A 23,688-nucleotide genomic window follows, 5' to 3' on the forward strand; every position below is an offset into this window, starting at 1 on the left:
TAAAGGCAAATTTCTTACATTATTCTGTAATTGTATTTCCTCAATTTGAATTTATGCCCCCTCAAGCAAGAGGAAGAATCCCATCAGCATTGAGCTTGCTCAAACCATTCAAAGCTTTATACACCTTAATCAGATCACCTCGCAGACGTTGCATTTTACATAACTTCAGCCTTTTTTGGTAAAAGCAACCCACAATTACAGTAACTAACTGTTAGCTCGCAGCTACTTAGTATTCGTACTGGCAAATGAAGTAAGGAAGCATGCTTATACAGCATTAGCCAAAAAAAAAAAAAAAAAAATTTGTCACATCACCTATCCACTCTCTATAATAATCTTTCAATTCCTTTTATAAATTTATTCAAACTACCCACTTCCACAACACAAGAGAAGTGACTGCTAAAACAATCAATAAATATGCAAAAATTTCTTGTCACAGGCTGCAAGCAATTTTGCACATTTATCCTGCAACCATGCTTCTTCAATTTAAATTACTTGCATCCCCATGTATACTGTCTGCATAAGGTAAAGGTGGCATACAACACATTTAACTCAATCCATTCTAGGTCTTAAACATCTCAATCAAATCTCCTAGTTAATTTTCACATGTTCAATTTGCAGAACTGAACTTTTTCTTTGGAAGAGCCGCCTTCTGAGACCCCTGACTAATTCTGTTGCTCTTCTCTGTGCCAGTTCCAACATATTAGTATTAGTAGTGGCAAAAGATATAAGAAAGCAAGATTTTAAAACTTAGCTAAAAAAAAAAAAACTTCCCACATAACCTGTTGATCACTCCAAAAATTTCTCTAGTTCTAACTTGAATTTACTTAAACTGCAAATTTCAAAAACAACATATGGAAATTTGTTACATCACTGAAAGCAAGTCGGCGCACATTAATCCTGTAACCATTTTCCTCAATTATGTCCCATTGTGTTTTTGTCCAAGCAAGAGGAAGAATACCATTAGCATAGAGCTTGCTCAACACATTCAAAGCATTAAACACCTCAACCAGATCACTTTGCAGATAATACCGAGTCTCCAGATGCTGCATTGGCAAAATTGAAGCCTTTCTTGATAAGAACACTCTTTGTTCCCTTCACCTATCACAGTGCCTTCTCTGCATCCATTCCAACAGATCTACATCCTAATAAAATAGGCCTCCAGGTTATGATGGACATCATGGCGAGATCCAATCTTCCTTACATTGTGAGAGTACAGCTCTTAAATGGTGATCACAGATTGTTTGTTTTTTGGTTTTTAGGAGCATTAGCAACTAAGGCCATATTGCTCCAGGTGGTCATTCCCTGACCTTTCTGCATCCTCCGTATTTGGTGGTCACGGGTTCGAACCCCGGTCTAATCAAAAAGCGTGTGATACGCACTGCTGCTCCTGCCCACCTGGCTACGGAGGCACCGTGTGTTCGCAGGTCAGCCGCTAGTTAGTACACAGACCAAACCTATTGGTAACTCTTTAGGAGGCTTCCGGATCAGCTAGTGTATAATCTTGCTACCTCTACTCTGCCAGTCAGTGACTGGAGGGAGTCCGAGTAATGTGTATGTGGGGGCACATTATCAAGGCCACATTATGTCAAGGATCGGGATATATTTTTACCATGTGTATGCCATATTCAAAAATTTCATTGCTTCATACAGCATCCCCCCCCACACTTTTTATTACTATTGATAACACCATGAATTGTCAAACTAACAGAGCTAGCTTAACTGCAAGAAGAAATAAACCTCCCAAGCACTTCCTCGTTCATTTGACAAATATATGTGGTCTCAATTCTAATCTCAACAATGTCCATTTCCACTTGCAGTCTGCCAAACCCCTTGTACTTTTTCTGACAGAATCTCAGTTATCGGTTGATTCAACTACTTCTCATCTCAGTTGCCCAAATTATTTGCTGTATGATTTCTTTTGCCTCAAAGGTACTCGTGCATATGTCCATTCCGATATTCCCTGTCAGAGACTTGGTAATTTGGAATCTCCTCTTTTCGATCTTCTCTGGCTTAAAATCTCTCTACCTCATTTCATCAAATTCATCTGTTGTCTCTACCGTTCTCCCAACTCCATTAATCACTTGGAGCACTTTGACTTACTCCAGTCCAACTTTCCTAACAGTGAGGTAATTTTCCTTGGTGATTTTAATGTTCACAACTCCATCTGGCTTCCGTTTTCTAGTCACACTGACCAAGCTGGTTGAGACGCTGACGCTTTTACAATTACGAATGACTTTGCACAGATTGTTCATTTACCTACCAGAATACCGGACAATCCTAATCACACAGCCAATATGCTTGATCTCTTTTTCAGAAACAACCCTTCTAAGTACAAGGTTGAAGTGAGAGGTCCTTTAGGCACTTCAGATCACAACTTGGTGATTGTCTCTTCTCCAATGGAGCCTTTATATCATGACTATTCCCAACCTCGTGTTGTTTGGCATTACAAGAATGCAAAATGGGATTGACCTGCGAGATTTCTTCTCTTCTTTTCCTTGGTTGGACTACTGTTTCAAAAGTTCTGATGTCAACATTTTCTCAGATCATGTCAGTGAAATTATTCTTGTAGGAATGGAATCCTTGGTTTTCACATTTATTGGTTTTCCAATAAATGTGCTAAAACAATTCAGGAGAAGACTGTTGCATATCGTAATTGGCTTGTTTCCAATTCTTCAGTTTCATTTTCTGCCTACAGCAAAGCTCACAACAATTGTAAAAAAAAAGCAGTTATTAATCAGTACAAACTAGATTTTGAACAGGCTAAGAGTAGAAAACCTGCTTCTTGCCCTAATGACAGCCAAGTATTCTGGTCTCTTGCCAAAGCTATTGGCTGCAACTTTTGCCCATCTCTGCTCTCACCTCTGTCAAAACCAGATGGTTCTGTTGTAACTTTGGCAAAGGATAAAGCTGACCTGATAGAATCCCATTTTTCTTCCAATTCATGTATTAATTATCTTGGTAAAACACCTCCCCCATTCCCAACACAACACACTCCATTCAATGCCTCCTGTGAACTTCCGCCAAAAGGATGTCAGAAGGATTTTGACGAATCTTGATGCTAAGAAAGCTCCAAGTCCTGATGATATTTCTCCACTTGTTTTCAAAACCTGTGCTCCTGAACCTACTCTGTTCTTTGCCGCCTTTTTTCACTTTCTCATTCCAAAAGTGTTTTTCCTTCTGCTTGGAAATTTGCAATTTGAAATCATATCCAATTTGCAATTTAAAATCATATCCAGCCAGTTCCTAAAAAGGGTGATAAATCCCTCCCATCCAATTATTGTCCCATTGCAATTACTTTTACACTTTCTAAAGTATTGGAGAATTCAATTAACCACCAATCATCATTCTTCTCTTTCTCTCTCTCTCTCTCTCTCTCTCTCTCTCATGGTAACTCAATTTTTTTTTTTTTTTTTTTGTCTGGTGCAGCATAAGCCTCAGGCTTCCCTGCACCATAAAGCTGCTAATAATAATAATAATAATAACTCAAACTACCTAGAAACCTTCCATCTGATTAATGATTGTCAGTATGGATTCCATCAGTGTCGATTCACTGGTTTCTGGCTTATGTTACCCATTCATAGACAAATTCAATGGAAAAGTTCAGTGAAACACAAGCAGTTCCTCTAGACATCTCAAAGGCTTTTGATCGTGTTTGGCATAAAGTTTTTTGTAATTGGTTATCCAGTTTTCTCTCTGATCACTCAATGAGGGTGAGGGCTCTCTGTCTTCTAACTAATGCTGGTGTCCTCCAAGAATCAGTTCTTTCCCCCACTCTTTTCCTCTTGTATATTAATGACCTTCTTCCATTGACTGGCATGGCAATCCTGGCCATGGTTTTGCTGATGATAGCACATTGCATTCCACTTTCCATTTTGAGAAACCTTGCCCTGCTCAATCAGCTTCAACTTCTCGAATATTCACTTCTCGAATATCCAGTGGGGCAAAGACACCTTAGTTGATTTCAATCCTTCTAAAACTCAGTATTGTCTTATATCTCCCAAAAAGGATTCTTCTGTTTCTATGCTTATCTTTGGGGACACTCCGATTTCTAGCCAAGCTGATATATCTCTTTTGAGGATTACCCTGACTTCTAATCTCTCTCAGCACAAGCACATTACAAATATTGCTTCCTCTGCATCTAAAAAACTTGGTTTTCTCTTTCGCTCTCAGCATTACTTTTCTTCCAAACGGCTGTTCACTCTGTACAAATTGCAAATCTGTCCTACCATGGAATATTGTTCCCACATCTGGGGTGGTGCCCCCAAAACCTCTCTCAGGCTTCTTGATTCCATTCAGAAAAGGGCACTTAAGTTAATTAATGATTCATCTCTAACAGAGTCTCTCCACTCGCTCTCTCATAGACATACTGTTTCTGCTGCATGCCTCTTCTACAGATACTTCCATGGGCATTGTTCTTCTGAATTGGCTTCTATAATTCCCGATCTCTCTTTCAAAACAGTCAGAACACGTGCTGCCACCAGCCAACATCCATTTACTGTCCAACTTCAAACTCACAGAACCAACTTTTCACCTTCCTCGTTTATTCATTCAACTGCCATTTTCTGGAACAACCTTCCTTCATGTGTATTTCCTGAAAATTACAGTCTACAGAAGTTCAAGTCCAATGTCTACCAATATCTTCTTTCGTCTTCTCAACCTCCAACCCAAGCACAGTACTAAGTACTACAGGTTCTAATACCTCTCGTGTTTGGGGTTTTCATTAAAAAAAAGACCTGAATGAAGTACTCATGATTGAGCCTAACCATTACCTCATACAATGGGATAATCACCTCCTTATTTTGAAAGTAAAGTTCCAGTATATCAGTAAAAAACCTCATGAGCTAACCCGGCAGCCTGTCATCATTGCTCAGAACTTCATACCCTCAGGTCTTTTTCATGTTCCATTAACCTGAGTGGAGTACTGCCATGTGTTACATTAATCTGGCATTATAGCTACCTGTATGCAGTACCTTGCATTATTCAAAGTTAAACATCAAATGCCATTTCTCACCACATCTGCCTAATAAGTACTGATTAAGTTATCAAATGCAGACATGGTGTCACTCAGACATAATTGATGCTGAATTTGAATATGGGGAGTACAATTTACACAAGAAGGACAGACAGGAGGTCAAGAAGGACAGATGCCTCCATAGCCAGGTGGGAAGAAGCAGCATGCTTCCTGATTAGACTGGGGTTCGAGCCCATGAGCCACCAAATACGGAGGATGCGGAAAGGTCAGGGAATGACCACCACATATCCCCGGCGCAATATGGCCTTAGTTGCTAATGCTCCTAAAAACCAAATAACAACAACAACAACAGACAGGACAGGAGAGATGGAGGGATTATGCTCTTAGTTAAGAAGAATATTAATTGTAAGATGACTCGAGTGCAATGTTGAGTTAGTTTGGTGTGATATAAGCACTAGATAAACAAAATTGAGACTAGGGGTGTGTTATAGGCAGTGGTGAGCTATAGTGGGCTCGCAAGAGCCCATTGTTATTTTTTTTTGAAAATTTGCAAGCCCATTGTTGAGACGATCATTTATTTTACTAATGAAATCCTGAATGCAATTATTGAGTATCCGGAGCCGAAACTATGGTGGGGCGAGCAGAGGCCCCATTCCCAGCATTTTCATGGCGCAATCGATCGGTTATGTATTTTAAAATTGCTTCATTTTTTATTTAATTATAGTCGGACCTCTGTTTAACGAACTTCTTTTATATATTATATTTATAATATATAATTTTCATATTATTTATATATTATTATATTTTATATATAAAAGAGGTTCGTTAAACAGAGTTTAAATGGTAATTACATTTAAAAATGCCGTTGAAGAAAATTTCCATGTAACAAGCGGATTAGGAGAGACAACTCTGTATGCATTGTTCTAACCTCTGGCCTTTAGGCAATTTATGAAATTAGAAAGTGCAAATTAAGGGTGAAAGGTATTACTGTTTCACAATGTTAGTGGTGTCCATAAAACGTATGCAATCACATACCAAGAAGTCGCACTAGTCAATATGCTTTCCATAGCAAGTCAGAGGATAAAGAAGATTCCCGACATGGATAATAGCATCTGGTCAAGCTGTGCTGTGGTTCCCGTTTACTCTGACAAACGGGTGTATGTTTTTCGAAGAAGTGAGTGATCCATGCCTTCCCGTAAATTTCTCCTGTCTGTGTTTACATGGTCACAGTTGCAGAATATCCGTGTGATTCCGACATTTTGCACTGTATTCAAAGAACTAGTGACAGTAGCAACGTAGAGGTGAGTATGGGGATTGAGGCAACTAAGATATTATATAAACTTTATGAAGGTGAAATGTTGGCAGATTTTGAAACTTGGTCGAGCCTTTCACTGTGTAGAAAATATTTTTTTTTTTATGTAAACCTCAAACACGAGAGGTATTAGAACCTATAGTATTTAGAAGATGAAAGAAGATATTGGTAGACATTGGACTTGAACTTCTGTAGACTGTAATTTTCAGGAAATACTTATGAATGAAGGTTATTCCAGAAAACCGCAGTTGAATGAATAAACGAGGAAGATGAAAAGTTGGTTCTGTGAGTTTGAAGTTGGACAGTAAATGGATGTTGGCTGGTGGCAGCATGTGTTCGGACTATTTTGAAAGAGAGAGAGCGGGAATTATAGAAGCCAATTCAGAAGAACAGTGCCCATGGAAGTATCTGTAGAAGAGGCATGCAGCAGAAACAGTATGTCTATGAGAGAGTGAGTGGAGAGACTGTTAGAGATGAATCATTAATTAACCTAACTGCCCTTTTCTGAATGGAATCAAGAAGACTGGGAGAGGTTTTGGGGGCGCCACCCCAGATGTGGGAACAATATTACATGGCAGGGCGGATTTGCGATTTATACAGAGTGAGCAGCTGTTTGGAAGAAAAGTAACGCCAAGAGCGAAAGAGAAAACAGAGTTTTTCAGATGCAGAGGAACCAATATTTGTAATGTGCTTGTGCCAAGAGAGATTAGAAGTCAGGGTAATCCCCAAAAGAGATATATCATTTTGCCTAGAAATCGGAGTGTCACTAAAGATAAGCATAGGAGCAGAAGAATCCTTTTTGCGAGATATAAGACAAGACTGAGTTTTAAAAGGGTTGAAATCAACTAAGTTGTCTTTGCCCCACTGGAGATTACCTGAAGATTGGCATTTAAGGAATTGATAGTAGATTTTTGAGAAATTGAAGCTGATTGAGCAGGACAAGCTTTCTCAAAATGGAAAGTGGAATGCAATATGCTATCATCGGCAAAACTATGGATAGGATTTCCAATCAATGGAAGGTCATTAATATACAAGAGGAAAAGAGTGGGGGAAAGAACTGAACCGTGGGGAATGCCAGCATTAGTGGAGAAGTTAGAAGACAGAGAGCCATATACCATCACCCTCAGTGAGCGATCAGAGAAAAAGCTGGATAACCAATTACTAAAAACAGTTGGCAAACCATAAGATGGAAGCCTGTTTAGAAGACCTTTATGCCAAACACGATCGAAAGCTTTTGAGATGTCAAGAGCAACTACTTGTGTTTCCCCGAACCTTTCCATTGAATTAGTCCATAAATGGGTAACATAAGCCAGAATATCACCAGTGGATCGACACTGACGGAATCCATACTGGCGATCATTGATCAGACGCAAGGTTTCTAGGTAGTTTAAGAATTGGCAGTTAATTGATTTCTCCATTATTTTAGAAAGAGTAGAAGTAATTGCAATGGGATGATAATTGGATGGGAGGGATTTGTCACCCTTTTTAGGAACTGGCTGGATATGAGCAAATTTCCAAGCAGAAGGAAAAATACCTTTGGAATAAGAAAGTGAAAAAAGGCGTCAAAGAATAGGAGTAAGTTCAGGAGCACAGGTTTTGAGACCAAGTGGAGAAATAGCAACGGGACCTGGAGCTTTCTTGGCATCAAGATTCCTCAAAATCCTTCTGACATCCTTTTGATGGAAGATCACAGGAAGCATTGAATGGAGCGTGTTGGAAATGGTTCGAGGTGTTTTACCAAGATCATTAATACATGAAGTGGAAGAAAAATGGGATGCTAGCAGGTCAGCTTTATCCTTGGCTGAAGTGACAACAGAACCATCTGGTTTGGACAGAGGTGGGAGCAGAGATGGGCAAAAGTTGCGGCCAATAGCTTTGGTAAGAGACTAGAATGCTCGGCTACCATTAGGGCAAGAAGCAAGTTTTCTACTCTTAGCCTGTTCAAACTGTAGTTGGGACTGATTAGTAACTGCTTTACAATTGGTGTAGGTAGAAAATGAAACTGGAGAATTAGAAACAAGCCAATTACGATATGCAACATTCTTCCCTTGAACAGCCTTAGCACATTTATTTGAAAACCAAGGTTTAGATAAAGGACGAGATTTTAAAGTGGAGTGTGGGATAAAGGATTCCATTCCTGCAAGAATAATTTCACTGACACGATCTGAGCAAACATTGACATCAGAAGTTTTGAAACAGTAAACCGAACAAGGAAAAGAAGAAAAGAAGTCTTGCAGGTCATCCCATTTTGCATTCTTGTAATGCCAAACAACACAAGGTTGGGAATAGCCATGAGATGAAGATTCCATTAGAGAAGAGACAATCACCAAGTTATGATCTGAAGTGCCTAAAGGATCTCTCACTTCGACCGTGTACTTAGAAGGGTTGTTTGTGAGAAAAAGATCAAGTGTATTGGCTGTATGATTAGGATTGTCCAGTATCCTTGTAGGTAAATGAACAATCTGTGCAAGGTCATTAGTAATTGCAAAAGCCTCAGCATCTCGACCAGCTGGGTCGGTGTGACTAGAAAACGGAAGCCAGCTGGAGTTGTGAACATTAAAATCACCAAGGAAAATTACCTCACTGTTAGGAAAGTTGGACTGGAGAAAGTCAAGTTGCAAAGAGAGGAAGTCAAATAGCTCCAAGTGATTAGTGGAATTGGGAGAACGGTAGAGACAACAGATGAATTTGACACAATGAGGTAGAGATTTTGAGCCAGAGAAGATCAAAGAGAGGAGATTCCGAATTGCCAAGTCTCTGACAGGGAATATCAGAACGGACATATGCACAAGTACCACCTTTGAGGCGAAAGGAATCATACAGCGAATAATTTGGGCATCTCAGATGAGAAGTAGTTGGATCAACCGATAACTGAGATTCTGTCAGAAAAAGTACATGGGGTTTGGCAGACTGTAAGTGGAAATGGACATCTTTGAGATTAGAATTGGGACCACGTGTATTTGTGAAATGAATTAGGAAGTGCTTGGGAGGTTTAGATCTTTTTGCAGATAAGCTATTAGTTTGACAATTCAATATAATGACATATAGGCAATAATAATTTTAAAAAAAACTATCACCAATTTCCAAAAAACAAGCGCGAATTAAGGATGATTGGTAAAGAACTTGATGTGGAAACTATAAAGATCAGTCGTGTGTTCGCACGATGAGCAGATTTTAGCTCGCGGATGGCAATTGTGGGGTTGGAGGAATTATCCTGCTTTGTGCAAACATTTTGAATGAGAAGTTAAATATTCCAGATTATTAAATTGACTTTTAAATTTGGAATTTCTTAACCATTAACACTAATGATTGACATCCTGGAGGAGCTCTCTTACCTTTCAGAAGCTTTACAGAATCACAATAGTAAAAGCATATAAATTAATAATTCGAACTATCAATGCTATTGATAATTTGAAAAATCCTGATGGAAATTATGAAGCTAAAATTGAGAGCATGTTGAAGTGGAAAGAATTAGAAGGAATCAAATTCGAAAGAAAAAAAATTACCTCGTGACAAGTTATTAAATACATTGTTTAATCCTTAAAGGATAAGTTATTAATGCAACAGGGTGATTTTAAATTAAATAAAGAAAATGACGATACTTGAAAAAATTTTTTAAACATATACTACCCGAAATCGTGGAATGTGAAAGAGCTTTCGTCTCGGTGGCAAGATGGTGAAAACCGAATAAGAAATTTAAGTTTTCTGATAAAATATGAAATAAAAGTTAATGATTTTGTTGAAGACAGTTTATCTTTAAAATCGAGTGAAATTACCTTTTCAGTTAAGAAAACCAGAAAATATCTTTGAAACCATTGCGATTAGCAGTGCTGAAGCCGAGTGAGCTTTCAGCTTAATGAATAATACAGGAACTCCCCGACTTACGGAATTCGACTTTACATAAGTTTTTGCCGGCCGGTGCAAACCTACAAAATCCATGGAAACGTATTCTGCATTCTGTAGGAATAAATAGAGGTATCGTGAAAATATCGTAATGTGAACCCAATAACACTGTTTTTTTTTTTTTTTTTTTGTAATTCGTTCCAATACTAAGCTATCTATCTCTCTAAAAGATAATTTTTATAATGGAAATTGCACTACCCTTTCATCATTATCATATGTTCCTGTTTTAAGAATCAGTTTTGAACATCTTTGTGATATTTTTCTAAAGCACGTTTCTCGAGGTCACGATCAAAAAACAATAAAAACAGTTTGCACTTTCCGGTTTATTGGGCTTTTCAGTTAGTGCATCTAATTATAAACAGGTAGTAAACCCGATCTTATTGCATTTGCAATATTACTGATAACTGGAATTCTGTGGGTTTTTACGTTATGATATTATGGTGAAATAAGTTCCCCTTCATTGAAATCATAAGAAAAACAAATTTTCAGAAACATTCCTATTTACTTATTACAATGGTGAAGGGAAAGGGACCAATGGAAAGTGCAAGTGCTGGCAGTGTTTAGAAAAGAAACAAGATTCATTTAGAAATGATCATTAATTACAAATTACGAAGCAAGACAAAGTTTGTCATCTATTGCAAGGGTCTCGCTGCTTCAATAGTGAATACTATTTTAAAGGACAGTGCACATATAAAAAGAACATGTCAAAGGATTAACGCACTTAAGAACAACAGTGTTCAGGTGTTATATCGAAGATGGAACAGCTGTTAATAATATGAATGGAAAATCAGATTCAGATTTTTTTTTTTTTTTTTTTTGATTTGGTAGTTGTTGGCGCATCGGCGTCTGTGGCCATATTGCACCTCCCAAGTTTTTGCAGTACTTTGATCCATGCCCGAGGCGGGAATCGAACCCGCGACCTTTGGGTTGGCGGGTAGGTACTTTACCCACTCGGCTAGCCCGGTCGGCTATCAGATTCAGAAGCTAGTGGCCCTGAGTCGAATGACCATTCAAGCAAAAGTAACAAGTATTTATAAAGACAAGATAAGCATGGCGAACCCCAACCCAAGTTCGTGGCAAGCAAAGGGTGGTTTAATAGGTTCAAGCATCACGCTGGTTTCCACAATGTTAAAGTATGCGGTGAAGTCGCCAGTGCCGATTCTGCAGCTGCAGAGAAATTTTGTGATGTGTTGGAAAACATTATTGATGAAGGCAGCTATTCAACGCAGCAAATTTTTAAAGTTGACGAGACTGCTCTGTATTGGAAAAAATGCCGGATCGAACATACATTGCCAAAGAGGAAAATACAATGCCAGGTTTCAGGGTATCAAAAGATAGGGCCACACTCTTGCTTGGGGCTAATGCGGCAGAAGATTACAGATTAAAACCACTGCTTGAATACCATTCTGGAAATCCTCGTACATTTAAGGGCATCAATAAAGCCACCCTACCTGTGCATTTCCAATCGAACCAGGGAGCATGGATTACAATATTTCTTTGAGGACTGGTTTAAATGCTGCTTTATTTCCGAGTTTGAAAAATATTGTAGAGACAACTACATTCCTTTCACAATTTTGCTTCTATTAGATAATGTTCCTGGACACCATACGCATCTAGATGATTTAAATTTGAACGTAAGAGTCATATTTCTGCCGCCAAACACGACTTCACTCATTGAATGTATGGATCAGGGTGTTATTTTGAATTTAAAAGCATACTATTCACGCACAAAATCTGCAGTAGACGATGAGAAAAATTTTACGTTAAGAGACTTTTGGAAATCTTACAATATTTACCACGCATCTTAAACATTAATAAGGCCTGGGCGGAAATTAATAAAAGTGTAAATGGCACATGGAAGAAAATATATGCCCGGTATGTAAAAGTCTTCAAAGAGTTTGAAAAATACAAAATATATGAAGAGGTTACAGATAAGATTGTAAAGGTTGCAGAGCTACTTCAGCTAGAGGCTGATGCCAAAGACAGGGAGGAGTTAATAGAGGAAGAAGAGAATGAATTATCTAACGAATAACATATTGACTACAGGCAGTAATAATATTAGAAAGAAGAAAATGCTGATGAAGCTCAAGATGAACCAAATGAGGAGCCCAGAAGCTTCATCACAAGAGAGATGGCAATGGCATTTCATGAAATTGCATCAGGAATGGCGAGGTTTGAGAAGATGGATCCTGACAGCAAACAATTCTTAAAAGTTAACAGAAGGGTGAATGATATGCTTGCTTGCTACAAAGAAATCTACGATGAAAAGAAAAAAAAAAAAAAAAAAGCCACCATCCGGTCATCCATTAATATGTTCTTTCGTAAGGTTGAGCGGCCGACGCCTTCTAATCTCCACAGCCCTCAATCTCCGCACGGCGTAATTATCAGCTGAAGATGTCGATTCTGGCAACGATGCTCGAGAGGTAAAACGTACTGACATTGTGCGTCTCCTCCTTTTTTGTAATTTTATAATTTTTAAAATTTTTAAATTGCATGCTTTTATAATTTTTCCTGCGCATGAGATAAAAAATTGAATAAATACAAAAAAATAATTCTATTTACATGTTTGTCGAACATTTCGTTTTAGATTCAATCAATTCAGCGAGCACAGTTGCGAGTGCTGTACAAGCATGGGGGAAATTCCCTGACTTACGTAGCGTTCTGCAGAATGCAACCCTTACGTAAGTTAGGGAGTTCCTGTATTGTGACAATTAAACAGGTTGCAGATTTATGATGACCATACATATAAATGGAAAACCATTGCTTCAATTTGATCAGGATCATTACGTCAAATCATTCCTCTGTAATCATTGCTCAGCTATTGAGCAAAGCAGAAGATGAACAACAAATATTAATAAAGAAGTAAATTCTATATGGCAATTTTTAGAATAAATTTTTCTTTAATATTTGTGAAATAATTTTTTTTCATGTAATCTGTGATTTTTTGTGTACTTTTTCTAGAAAGTTTGTTTTTTAAGTAATATTTGTTTTTATATTGTGGAATGTTTTGTGATAGGTTTTATGTTATTTGTGATATGGGAAATATGTCATGTTATTTTTTATTCGCAATATTAAAATTTTATCATGAAAAAAACATATCCATTATATTTCCCTAGTTGTTAAAAAAAACAGAAGGAAAAAAAAGTTGCACATGTTCCGAGCACGTGCAGTAGATGGTTTATGCGAAACATCCTTTGCATTTCTTTTAGGTACTTTGATTTGTATATATCTATTATGAAATAAAAGAGCTTTTTTATTGTAAATATTTTATTGATCATTCACAGGTGTTCATAATTTCTGGAAGACAAGGTACAATGGATTTATGATAACTAAAGTAAGTGATGTATACTTGCAAGTGCAACATATCTAAATATCTCTGTAAAATAGCACAGACTGATGTACTGATCTTGTAGTTGAAGCGACATACGCAGCTGTTACGGGAACCTAACAATGGAATGTAACTAAAATGCGAGACGAAAAAATAAATTGTTTACAATTTATTTTTTCATCAAATGTATCAAATGTATTGTTGCAATCATACTTACTGCAGTAGTAACTTCAGGAAGCATGACTGCGATGTCATACTATTCAAAAATTCTAAAAAGTTAGAACTCCAGACACTGTCGTATCCAGTTATCATTGTAAGGTGAGGCATGACAACCAGGTTTTTTTTTTTTAGATAGACCTAGGAATGTTTTACACATTCGCTTATATGCATGGTTAAGGGTATTATAAGCCGCATCTGTCCACCCGCCCCCTAAATCCGCCCCTGATTTGAGATATCATACCGGTCACGAAAAATGCATCACACGCTCTAATCACACTACTAGTAGTGCAAGAGTGGGAAGCATCTCTAGTGGAAGCCGCAGATGACATTTCCGTGACCAATCAAATTTACTCGGTAGAAAGTCAGCAAAACTGCGAGCCCACCACTGGTTATAGGCCAAACAAATGCAAATGAAATAGGCATAATGAAATAGAATAGGCCAGAAAATCAGAATGGCTCATATAATGGGGGATTTTAACTTTCCAGATGTTGACTGAAATTTGTGGATTTGTCACTCACCCACTAGCAAGACTTTTGTGGATTTCTTGGATGACTGTTTTCTACAGCAGCATGTTAGAGAGGCAACAATAGGAAGAATACACTTGGTCATGTTATTAGCAGTGATACTTCATGCATTAATAATCTGCAGGTAAAAGATCCACCAGGTGGCAGTGATCACAGTGTACTAATGTGGAATTTAATTAAAGACATAACTACTGTCGAGGGTAAGGGAAAGGCTTTTGCTTTCATAAGGGTGACTACATTACATCTACATTCACTCATGAAGAATTCTTTAGGGAAGGGGATGCCAGAAGTTTATCAAACTCTAACAAGTAGCTAAATGACCATGCAATAACTGAAAGGAAGGTGAAGGAGAAATTGTTGAGGATGGACATAAAGGCACCTGGGATGGATGGAATCTATCCAATTATATTAAGGGAGGTAGCAAAGAAGGCAAGCAAACTCTTAGCTATAATTATGAGAGCAACCTTGGATTCAGTGGAGGTCCCTGTGGACTGGAAATTTACAAATATATCCCCAATTCATAAAAGGTGATCAAAAGGGGACATGAGTACAGGCATACCTCGAATAACGAATAGGATGCGTTCCACGAAATTACTTCGTTAAGCGAAACTTCGTTTTCAGAGGTAAAAATACTATTGCCAGAATAGGGATATGTTCCTACGTAAAGAAAATGAAAAGCTTTTTTTTCGAACAAAGAAAAGTGTTATTAAATAAACATTCAACTTACATACAAAGTGAAATCACATTTTAAAATATGAGTCTCAAGTGCTTATGCTTTTTTTCTCTTTCATTTAACAATTGTCTATACGGAGTTATTGCATTTAACACTGATCGCTTAACAATAAAACTTATTCCTAAATCAGGATCATTTTCACTAAAAAAATGTAAACGTTTTCAATGTCATTTAAGCAGCTTTTTAAATCTTTGTTTGTTAACACTTTTTCGGCAGGAACTTCTTTAACTTCGTCTTCATTATCTTTGTCTTCGTTGCTAACAAGGTTTTCTAAATCTTCCACTGAAAAACCATCATCTTCTGCATTCAATAAATTTCTAACATCCTCTTCATCGACATTTTCGAAACCTATTGATTGAGCCATCTGGATAACTTCATTTCTAATTTCTTGGATGCTATTTTCTTCTTCTAGTACAACTTCTGGCCATATTTTGCGCCAAACTCCATTTAAGCATTTCTTAGTGACTTCTTTCCAAGAACTATCAATGTTTTCAATTGCCTTTTTAATGGTGTAGTTTTTCCAAAAAGTTTTAACTGTCATTTCCTCTTTATCCTCTAGTTCAGTTAAATTGCTTAATGTTCGATGCAGATAATAAGCTTTAAATGATGCTATCACTCCCTGATCCAATGGTTGAATCAAAGAAGTTGTGTTTGCTGGAAGAAACACAACTTTGACAGGAATGCGTGTGTCCAACGTGTTAAGATCAGTAGGATGTCTCGGAGCATTGTCTAACAACAAAAGAGCTTTTTCTTCAAAGCTGTTTTTTTGACAATACCGTTTTACTTCAGGACAAAAGTGGTTAACAAACCAATCAGTAAATAACTCCTTGGTAACCCACGCTTTTCTATTTGCTTTCCATATTACAGGTAAATTCATTTTTATGTTACCTTTTAACGCCCTCGGATTTTCTGAATGGTAAACTAATAACAATTTTAATTTATAATCGCCAGAGGCATTCAATCGAAAGAGCAACATTAAACGGTCTTTGGCTGCTTTGAACCCAGCAGCTGGTTTTTCTTCAATAGAAATGAAACTTTTTGTTGGTAGCCGTTTCCAGAACATACCGCTTTCGTCAACACTGAACACCAAATTTGGTGGAAAATTTTCACGTTCAATTATTTCCTTTAGTTTTTCTGAAAACTTATTTGCGGCTTCTCCTGTTAATTTTACACTATGAACCCTGGCCCGTTTTTTAAATTTCTTGAACCAACCACGAGAAGCCCAAAAGGTTTCCGTAATTTCGTTAGTTTGTTTAGATTTCAGGTGATTAAACTGGAATATATTTTTTTTCATGTTAAATGGGGCTTGAAATTGCGGATTTCGTTATATCGAAGCTTCGTTATCAGAGGTAACGTTAACCGAGGTATGCCTGTAATTACAGACCTGTTAGTTTAACATCTGTTTCAGAGACAATAATGGAATCACTGGTTAAAGAAGTAATGCAGGACCATTTGGACAGGCATGCAATTATATTGCAATCACAGCATGGATTTGCCAAGGGGAAATCCTGTCTGTCCAATTTGATTGGATACTACAATGTGATCACGAAGGAACCGAATGAAAAAAATAATTTTGACATCATATACTAAGATTTCGGGAAGGTTTTTGATACTGTTGCACATAAAAGACTGCTGTACAAACTGGAGCAACGTGGTATTAAGGGCAAGTTACTGCTGTAGATAAAAGGATGGTTAAGTGGAAGAAGACAGTGGTTATCAATGGGCACTGCTCTTTGTGGAATAATGTAATTAGTGGAGTTCCCCACAGTTTAGTGTTCAGTCCACTGTTGTTTTCAATATTTATCAATGATACTGGTGAAGGTATATCAGGTTTAATGTCAAAGTTTGCAGATGATACAAAAGTTGGCAGTGTGGTTAATGCCTGTCACCAGGATTAGCTACTGCAACAAGGTCTGGAAAAATTGGGTTGATGGGCTGTGAAATGGCAATTGAAATTTAACATTGACAAATGTAAGGTACTGCACATGAGTAGCAGTATCCTCAGTGCCATTCCAAAGAAATGTGGCACTGAGGCACAATATGTGTGGCACAAATTGCGATTGGCACCTGGTGCCGATCGCAATTTGGCACCCTTCTCAAAAATATTTATATATTTTGTTGTACTTTTATTCATATAATGATAATTAATAACAAAGTAATATAATTATAATTATTGAAAACAAAATTTACATAATCAAAACTAATAAAAAGTATAAATAAAAAATTAATTAGAAAAAAAATAAAGGTTCTACATACAAAAGTATTATGCTTATACATATAAATTATATAACAAAGAAGGATACAATAATATCATAGGAAAAAACTAAATACTGTAATGTTTATTCTTCTTTATTTTATTGAAAAATCATTGACAATTTCAGAATAATGAAATTGGAAACTATCTTTTTTTCAATACTAAGACTCAAATTTGTTAACCTTTCTTGTGTCATTATTGATCTTAAATAGTTCTTTATCATTTTTAATTTGGAAAAATGCCACATGCTCCATATTGCAATAGAAATGTTGGGACACATGGCAAGATCATTTGAAAAATATACTGTAACATATATTCTTCCATGTTTGGCTGTATAAAAATTGATAAATTTTCTATTTCTTCACACAGGTCAATAGTGTCAATTTCTTTTAAAGGATCCGACAAATTATTTTATAAGTCCATACAATGTTTAATTTTCGTTTCTTTATTTAGAGGTAGAAACGAATAAATGTCCGATAAAAAATTAAAAAAACTTATTATTATGAACTTTCAGTTGTTCGAATCTCTCTTCTATTTGTAATATTGTTATATCTAGCATGATATAATAAAAATCTATTTTGCATTAAGCTTGAGGCAAATTTATAGTTTCATAATTACTTTCATAAAGAAACATTGTCTTTTTTCGTGGTTCTATAATTGAGACTTCTGTAAATCTAGTTTCGCAGTCTATTTCATTAGCAATAGCTGCTGCTGCTTCATTTAACGTATTTTGAACACCAGCATCTGTTCTAGATGGTAGCATTTTTATGATTGTTGGTACTGATGTGTTTTATTATATTTTATCAAGATTGAATTTTTGGACTTTTACGGCATCAATTCTACATTCCCATCATGTTTCACAAATAGGTTTAGGTGTCATTGTTGGAAGTTCTGATTTTAAGATACTCCAACAATATGTTGATGCTGGAAAGAAAACAAATTTCATGGACAATGCTAAAAAAAACTGGCAATTTCTAATGAGCCTTTCGTGCCATCATTAATCATTAAATTTAAACTGTGCACAGCATAGTACAAAAAAAAAAAGTCCTAGGATTTATGTCCAAAATTTTTTTGAAGGCCATTATGTTTACCTTTCATGTTGGCTGCATTATCATAATTCTTCACATGAATGTCATAAATGTTGATATTTTCATCATTTAAAAAATCCATTACAAACTCTGCAAAACTGGCACCTGTTTTGTCTTTTGCAGCATAAAAACCTAAAAAAATGTCCAATTTCAACTTTTTTTGATCTCATCATTTAAACTGACAAATCACATAACAAAAGCTATTTGTTCTTCATGGCTTACATCTATTCAGAAAAATATGACATATTTAAAATTTTCTTCATATGTGTAACTTTCAGGTGCCCCTTGAATGTTGGTACCTGGGTGCAGTGTACCCCTGGCACAGCCTGCCCCTGTGTAACCCCACAGTAACTTATCAACTGTGTGTGGTATTACACTACAATCAGGGTAGGGTAGTGGAGTATGAAAAAAGATCTATGTGTAATTGTGCAGTCAGACATGAAATTCTCTGAGCAGTGCAAATATGCTGCCAGGGCAGCTCATGGGGATTTTGTCAATGATATACAGAAACTTTCTTGGCAGAGATAAGGAGGTCATTATCCCTTTGTATAAGGCCATGGTTAGGCCGCATCTTAAGTACTGTATACGGGTCTGGAGGCATCTCACTTTAGGTAGGGTGTAAATCTGCTGTAATGGGTGTAGAGAAGGGCAACCAGACTGGTAAAAAAATTAGAAAGGCTTCAGTTCTGCAAATTACAGCATTTCGAGACTATGACACCTCGAGGCACCTGCAGGGAGATCTGATTGAGGTGTTTAAAGCCTTAAATGGACTGAGTAAGCTGATTAAGCTGAATTTAAAAACTGTCAGGCCTCTGTAGTCACCCTTATGAAAGCAAAAGCCTTCCCCTTTATCCTTCACAGTAGTTGTCTTTAATGAAATTCCACAATAGTATATTGTCATCGCTGCCACCCAGTGGGTCTTTTACCGGCAAATTCTTAATGCATGAAGAATCACTGCTGATAACAGATCAAGAGTATTGCTTTTTCTTGTTGCCTCTCTAACATGCTGCTGTAGAAAACAATTATCAAAGAAATCCAAAAGTGTTGCTAGTGTGTGAGTAACCAATCCACAAATTGTAGTCAACATCTGAAAACTTAAAATCCCCCTTTATGACACATTCTGATTTGCTGGCCCACTATTTCCCTGTATAGCAGCATGTTATACTTATAACAGTCATTAGGCCTATATACATTATATCCTCCACATTCAAATTCAGCATAACTTATGTCTGAGTGCACCATGTCTCCGCTATTCCTACAATGTCTGCATTCGATGACTTAATCAGTACTTCAAATTCATCAAATTTATTTAAAATGGTCCTAGCATTAGTGTAGATGCATGTATCCATGCACACATTCTTACTCTTAATTACCCTAACACAGCCCATGTATTCACTTGTTCCACGATGACCCACAGCAAGGCCTGAAATGCCAGACACCTTGCTTTCCAGGCTGCTGCCTGTACCAACAGTAGCAATGCAAGAATCACTTTCACCTCTGCCTGTGACTCTAGTTAAACTATTAGTATATGTGCCTGCACAAGCTAGCAGTTTTCCACCACACCTACTACTACTTCAACAGCATCAGAAAATATTCTTGCATACAAGTGTATACACTTCCATACAGGTGTATCCCATCCCAGCAAAAACAGTCTCTCCTGTTAACAAGCACAGACCATGCTGAGAAAAATTCTATCCCACGAGCCTTGCACATTCTCTCCAGGGCCAAAATTATTGACAAGGCTCTTAACACACGCTCCCTCCTATCATGTCAGATACATAGAGAGAAAGGAGATTTAAATTTAAAAAAAGGTGGGGTGTACATGGGAGAAGCAGTAAATATTAATACATTTGTAATTATACTGAATGGCTAAGTTGAGGAAATATAAAACTATAGAGATCTATTAAGTGTTCTATAAAGTTATAAACATAGTAATAACTGATAAGAAGACAACTATATTTATTTTTCTCATCACAGAAAAATAAAAAAAAATTCCTTTAATATGTGCTGTATTATCTGCACCACAAATTTGATAACATGGCTAAACTAAAAACAATTTTTTTGCACAATGGAAATAGATTCCATCAGTTCCTCTACTTTGTTGTTGGCTTGAAAGTGTATACTTGCATGTACACTAGTACTAGAAGCATAATAAACAAATCTGACGAATTGAAGTTGTTGCTGTTATTTGGTTTTTAGGAGCATTAGCAACTAAAGCCATATTGCTCCGGGGATATGCAGCGGTCATTTCCTGACCTTTCTGCATCCTCCGTATTTGGTGGTCACAGGCTCGAAACCCCGGTCTGATCAAGAAGCGTGTGCTATGCACAGCTGCTCCTGCCCACCTGGCTAAGGAGGTGCCATGAATTGAAGTACTGATAGTCATCAAATGTAGACATTGTGTGGACATCAAATGGTGAATTTGAAGTACTGATTAAGGGATCAAATGCAGACTGGAGATATTGGAGACAGTGTTACTCACACAAAGGACAGACAGGATGAGAGGGGGGGTTATGCTCTTAGTTAAGAAGCATTCTACATCTAAGGCAGTGTAGCCAGTCAACATGGGAGAGCTAATGTAATGTTCATTCAGTTTGGTGTGAAAAAACACAGAGAAAACAAAAATAAGAGTAGGAGAGCGATGAGTATAAAAACAATTATAAAGAGAAAAAGTAAGCCAGTAAATCAGAATAACTTATAATTCAATCAGTCTGGTGTGACTAAGCACTGGGAAAACAAAAGTAAGAGTAGGAGAGTGTTTTATAGGGCTAATAACTATGATGAGTGTAACAAACAATTGTAAGTTGGTCTCACAACACACTAGCAAGACTGGATTTAATGGATGACTGCTTTTGCATTAAGAATCTGAGGGTCAAAGACCCTCTGGATGGCAGTGATCAGTGCTGATGTGAAATTTACTTAAATAATTACTGTCAACTGCAAAGCAAGGCTTTTTATTTCGTAAAGGTGACAACAATGGTCTCTTTAAATTCTATACTGTTGGGCCACCCGATGTTACTAACATCAAATTCTAAATGGGAAGCATTCAGGAAAGTAACCATAGAAGCTACTAGGCTTTCATAAAAACTAAGAAATACCAGTCCATGCTTAGACCTCAATGTATGTCACATGAACTGAAGACACTTAGTATTACTAATGGCCACATGGTGCAAGGAAGCCTATGGCTTATGCTGCACCAGCCAAAAAAAATAAATAATAATAATAATAAAAAATGAATTAATAACAATAATAATAAAATAACAAAATTAAATAACAATAATAATAAAAAAATAAAATAATAAGAAGAAAAAAATAAAAAATAATAATGATAATAATTAATAAATAATAGAAAAAGAAATGGACAACCTAAGCGTTTCCCTCCTCCGGTAGGTAATTATCCAACTAAGCTTTGAATTTCCCCAAACTGTCAGCCTTTACCACCCATGCTAGGTAACTTATACCAGTAATTTATAACTCGCTGGCTAAAATAAAACTTCCTGCAATCCAGTCTAAACATCTCCCCCCTCCCATAACTTGAAATTATGGCCCCTAGTTCTAGAATCGTTTATAACCGTGAAAATTTTGCCCTCATTCATTTTGTTTATGCCTCTCAGAGCCTTAAACACCTCAATCAAGTCTTCTCTAAGGTGCTCAGTTTCCAAGCTCTGCAACCCACATATTTGAAGTCTTTCCTTATATGGACACCCTTTGCCAATCTCACCAGGCGAGTTACCTGTCTCTGGATCCTTTCAAGAAGAACAATGTCTTTCTTTAGGTGCAGTCTCCATACCTGATCACAGTATTCCAAGTATAGTCTAACAATAGCCTTATACAATGGGATTACAATCCTTATCTCTACTAGCAATTGTTCGATACATCATCAACAGGACACCATGGGCCTTCCTTGCAACCTCTCTACAATGCTCAAAGAATTTCATGTCTGACCGTATCATAACACCCAAGTCCCTTTGCTCCAGTACTGGGTTTAGTTGAACTCCACTAAGTGAATAAATTATTTTGGGATTACTGTTTCCCAGGTGTAATATCTTACACTTTGTTGGATTAAAGCATAGCTGCCACTTTTCTGACCATTTCTGAAGTCTATCTAGATCATTCTGAAGAAGCTCTGCTTGGTGGCAATCATTAACTACTACCAATCTTTACATCATCTGCAAATTTAGACATCATGTCCTCTATCCCTTCATCAATGTCATTTGTGAATATCGAAATATTCACAAATGGTCCTAATACTGATCCTTGGAGAACCCTCACTTCTTACATCAACCCAATCTGAGGAATAACCATTTATCACAACCCTCTGCCCTGAAGCCATCCAGCTATCCATCTAAGGATTTTCCCTGATTCCAACCTGTCCCAGCTTATAAAGTAACCGCTCATGTGGGACTGAATCAAATGCTTTGCTGAAATCCAAATATAGCTGGGTATCATCATTCTTCTCTTTCTTGGTGATTCCGTCTACTTTTGACTCTCTCTCTCTCTCTCTCTCTCTCTCTCTCTCTCTCTCTCTCTCTCTCTCTCTCTCTCTCTCTCTCTCTCTCTCTCTCTCTCTCTCTCTCTCTCTCTCTCTCTCTCTCTCTCTCTCTCTCAGGGTAACTTGGAAACTTTTTTTTTCTAGTGCAGCATAAGCCTCACGCTTCCTTGCACCATATGGTTATTAATAATAATAATAAAAAATGTCAAAATTATTCACAAAGTCCAGCTCTTGAGTGACCCGGTCAAAATAGCTAACCAGATTAGTTAAACATGATTTTCACTTTACAAAACCATGCTGAGTATCCTCCCAATCACTCCCAAGTCCACTGATGCTCGCATAACTAGCCTCAATGTTTCAATGCACTCACTTGCCACCTCCCTTCTCTGCCACAAGTGGCAGAGAAGAAAAATGAATGGGATGCATATAAATTATCAGGTAATATAGAAGCCTATGGTTGATATAACTGGTCTGTAATCAAGTTACAAATTATAATTTGTAAGTCTCGATTATAAATTATAAGTCTCATAATTTGCCTTAGCTTGCCTAAGGCAAATTATGAGAAGTCTCTGACAAAGAATGCTAAGAAAAAAACTGCAAAGACGTTTTAACTTGTATTAATAGTAGAAGTTGAATCGCATTGGCCACTTGCTGTTGATGGTTTAACGGTTGATGATTCTGCTCAGGCTTCTGAAAATCTGAATAGGATTGTGAATCTACATTCACAAATGAATTCTTTAGGGAGACGAATGCCAGAAGTTTATCAAAATCTGACAGGGACTAAATGATTCTGTGATAACTAAGAGGAAATGGAAAAGAAATTGTTAAAGCTTAACATAAAAAAGGTGCTTGGGGTGGATAG

General features: G+C 37.0%; 1 protein-coding gene across 1 annotated transcript in view; it reads right to left on the minus strand.

Moving 5' to 3' along the window:
* The window catches only part of LOC150088349 (protein TSLIG3A-like), a 188,739-nt gene that overhangs the window by 156,213 nt on the left and 8,838 nt on the right, over positions 1-23,688 (minus strand). The gene's annotated exons all lie outside the window — the stretch shown is intronic.

This window comes from Mastigoproctus giganteus, chromosome 3 (assembly GCF_048544385.1).
Source record: "Mastigoproctus giganteus isolate SK-2022 chromosome 3, ASM4854438v1, whole genome shotgun sequence".
In the NCBI taxonomy this organism is placed as follows: Eukaryota; Metazoa; Arthropoda; class Arachnida; order Uropygi; family Thelyphonidae; genus Mastigoproctus; species Mastigoproctus giganteus.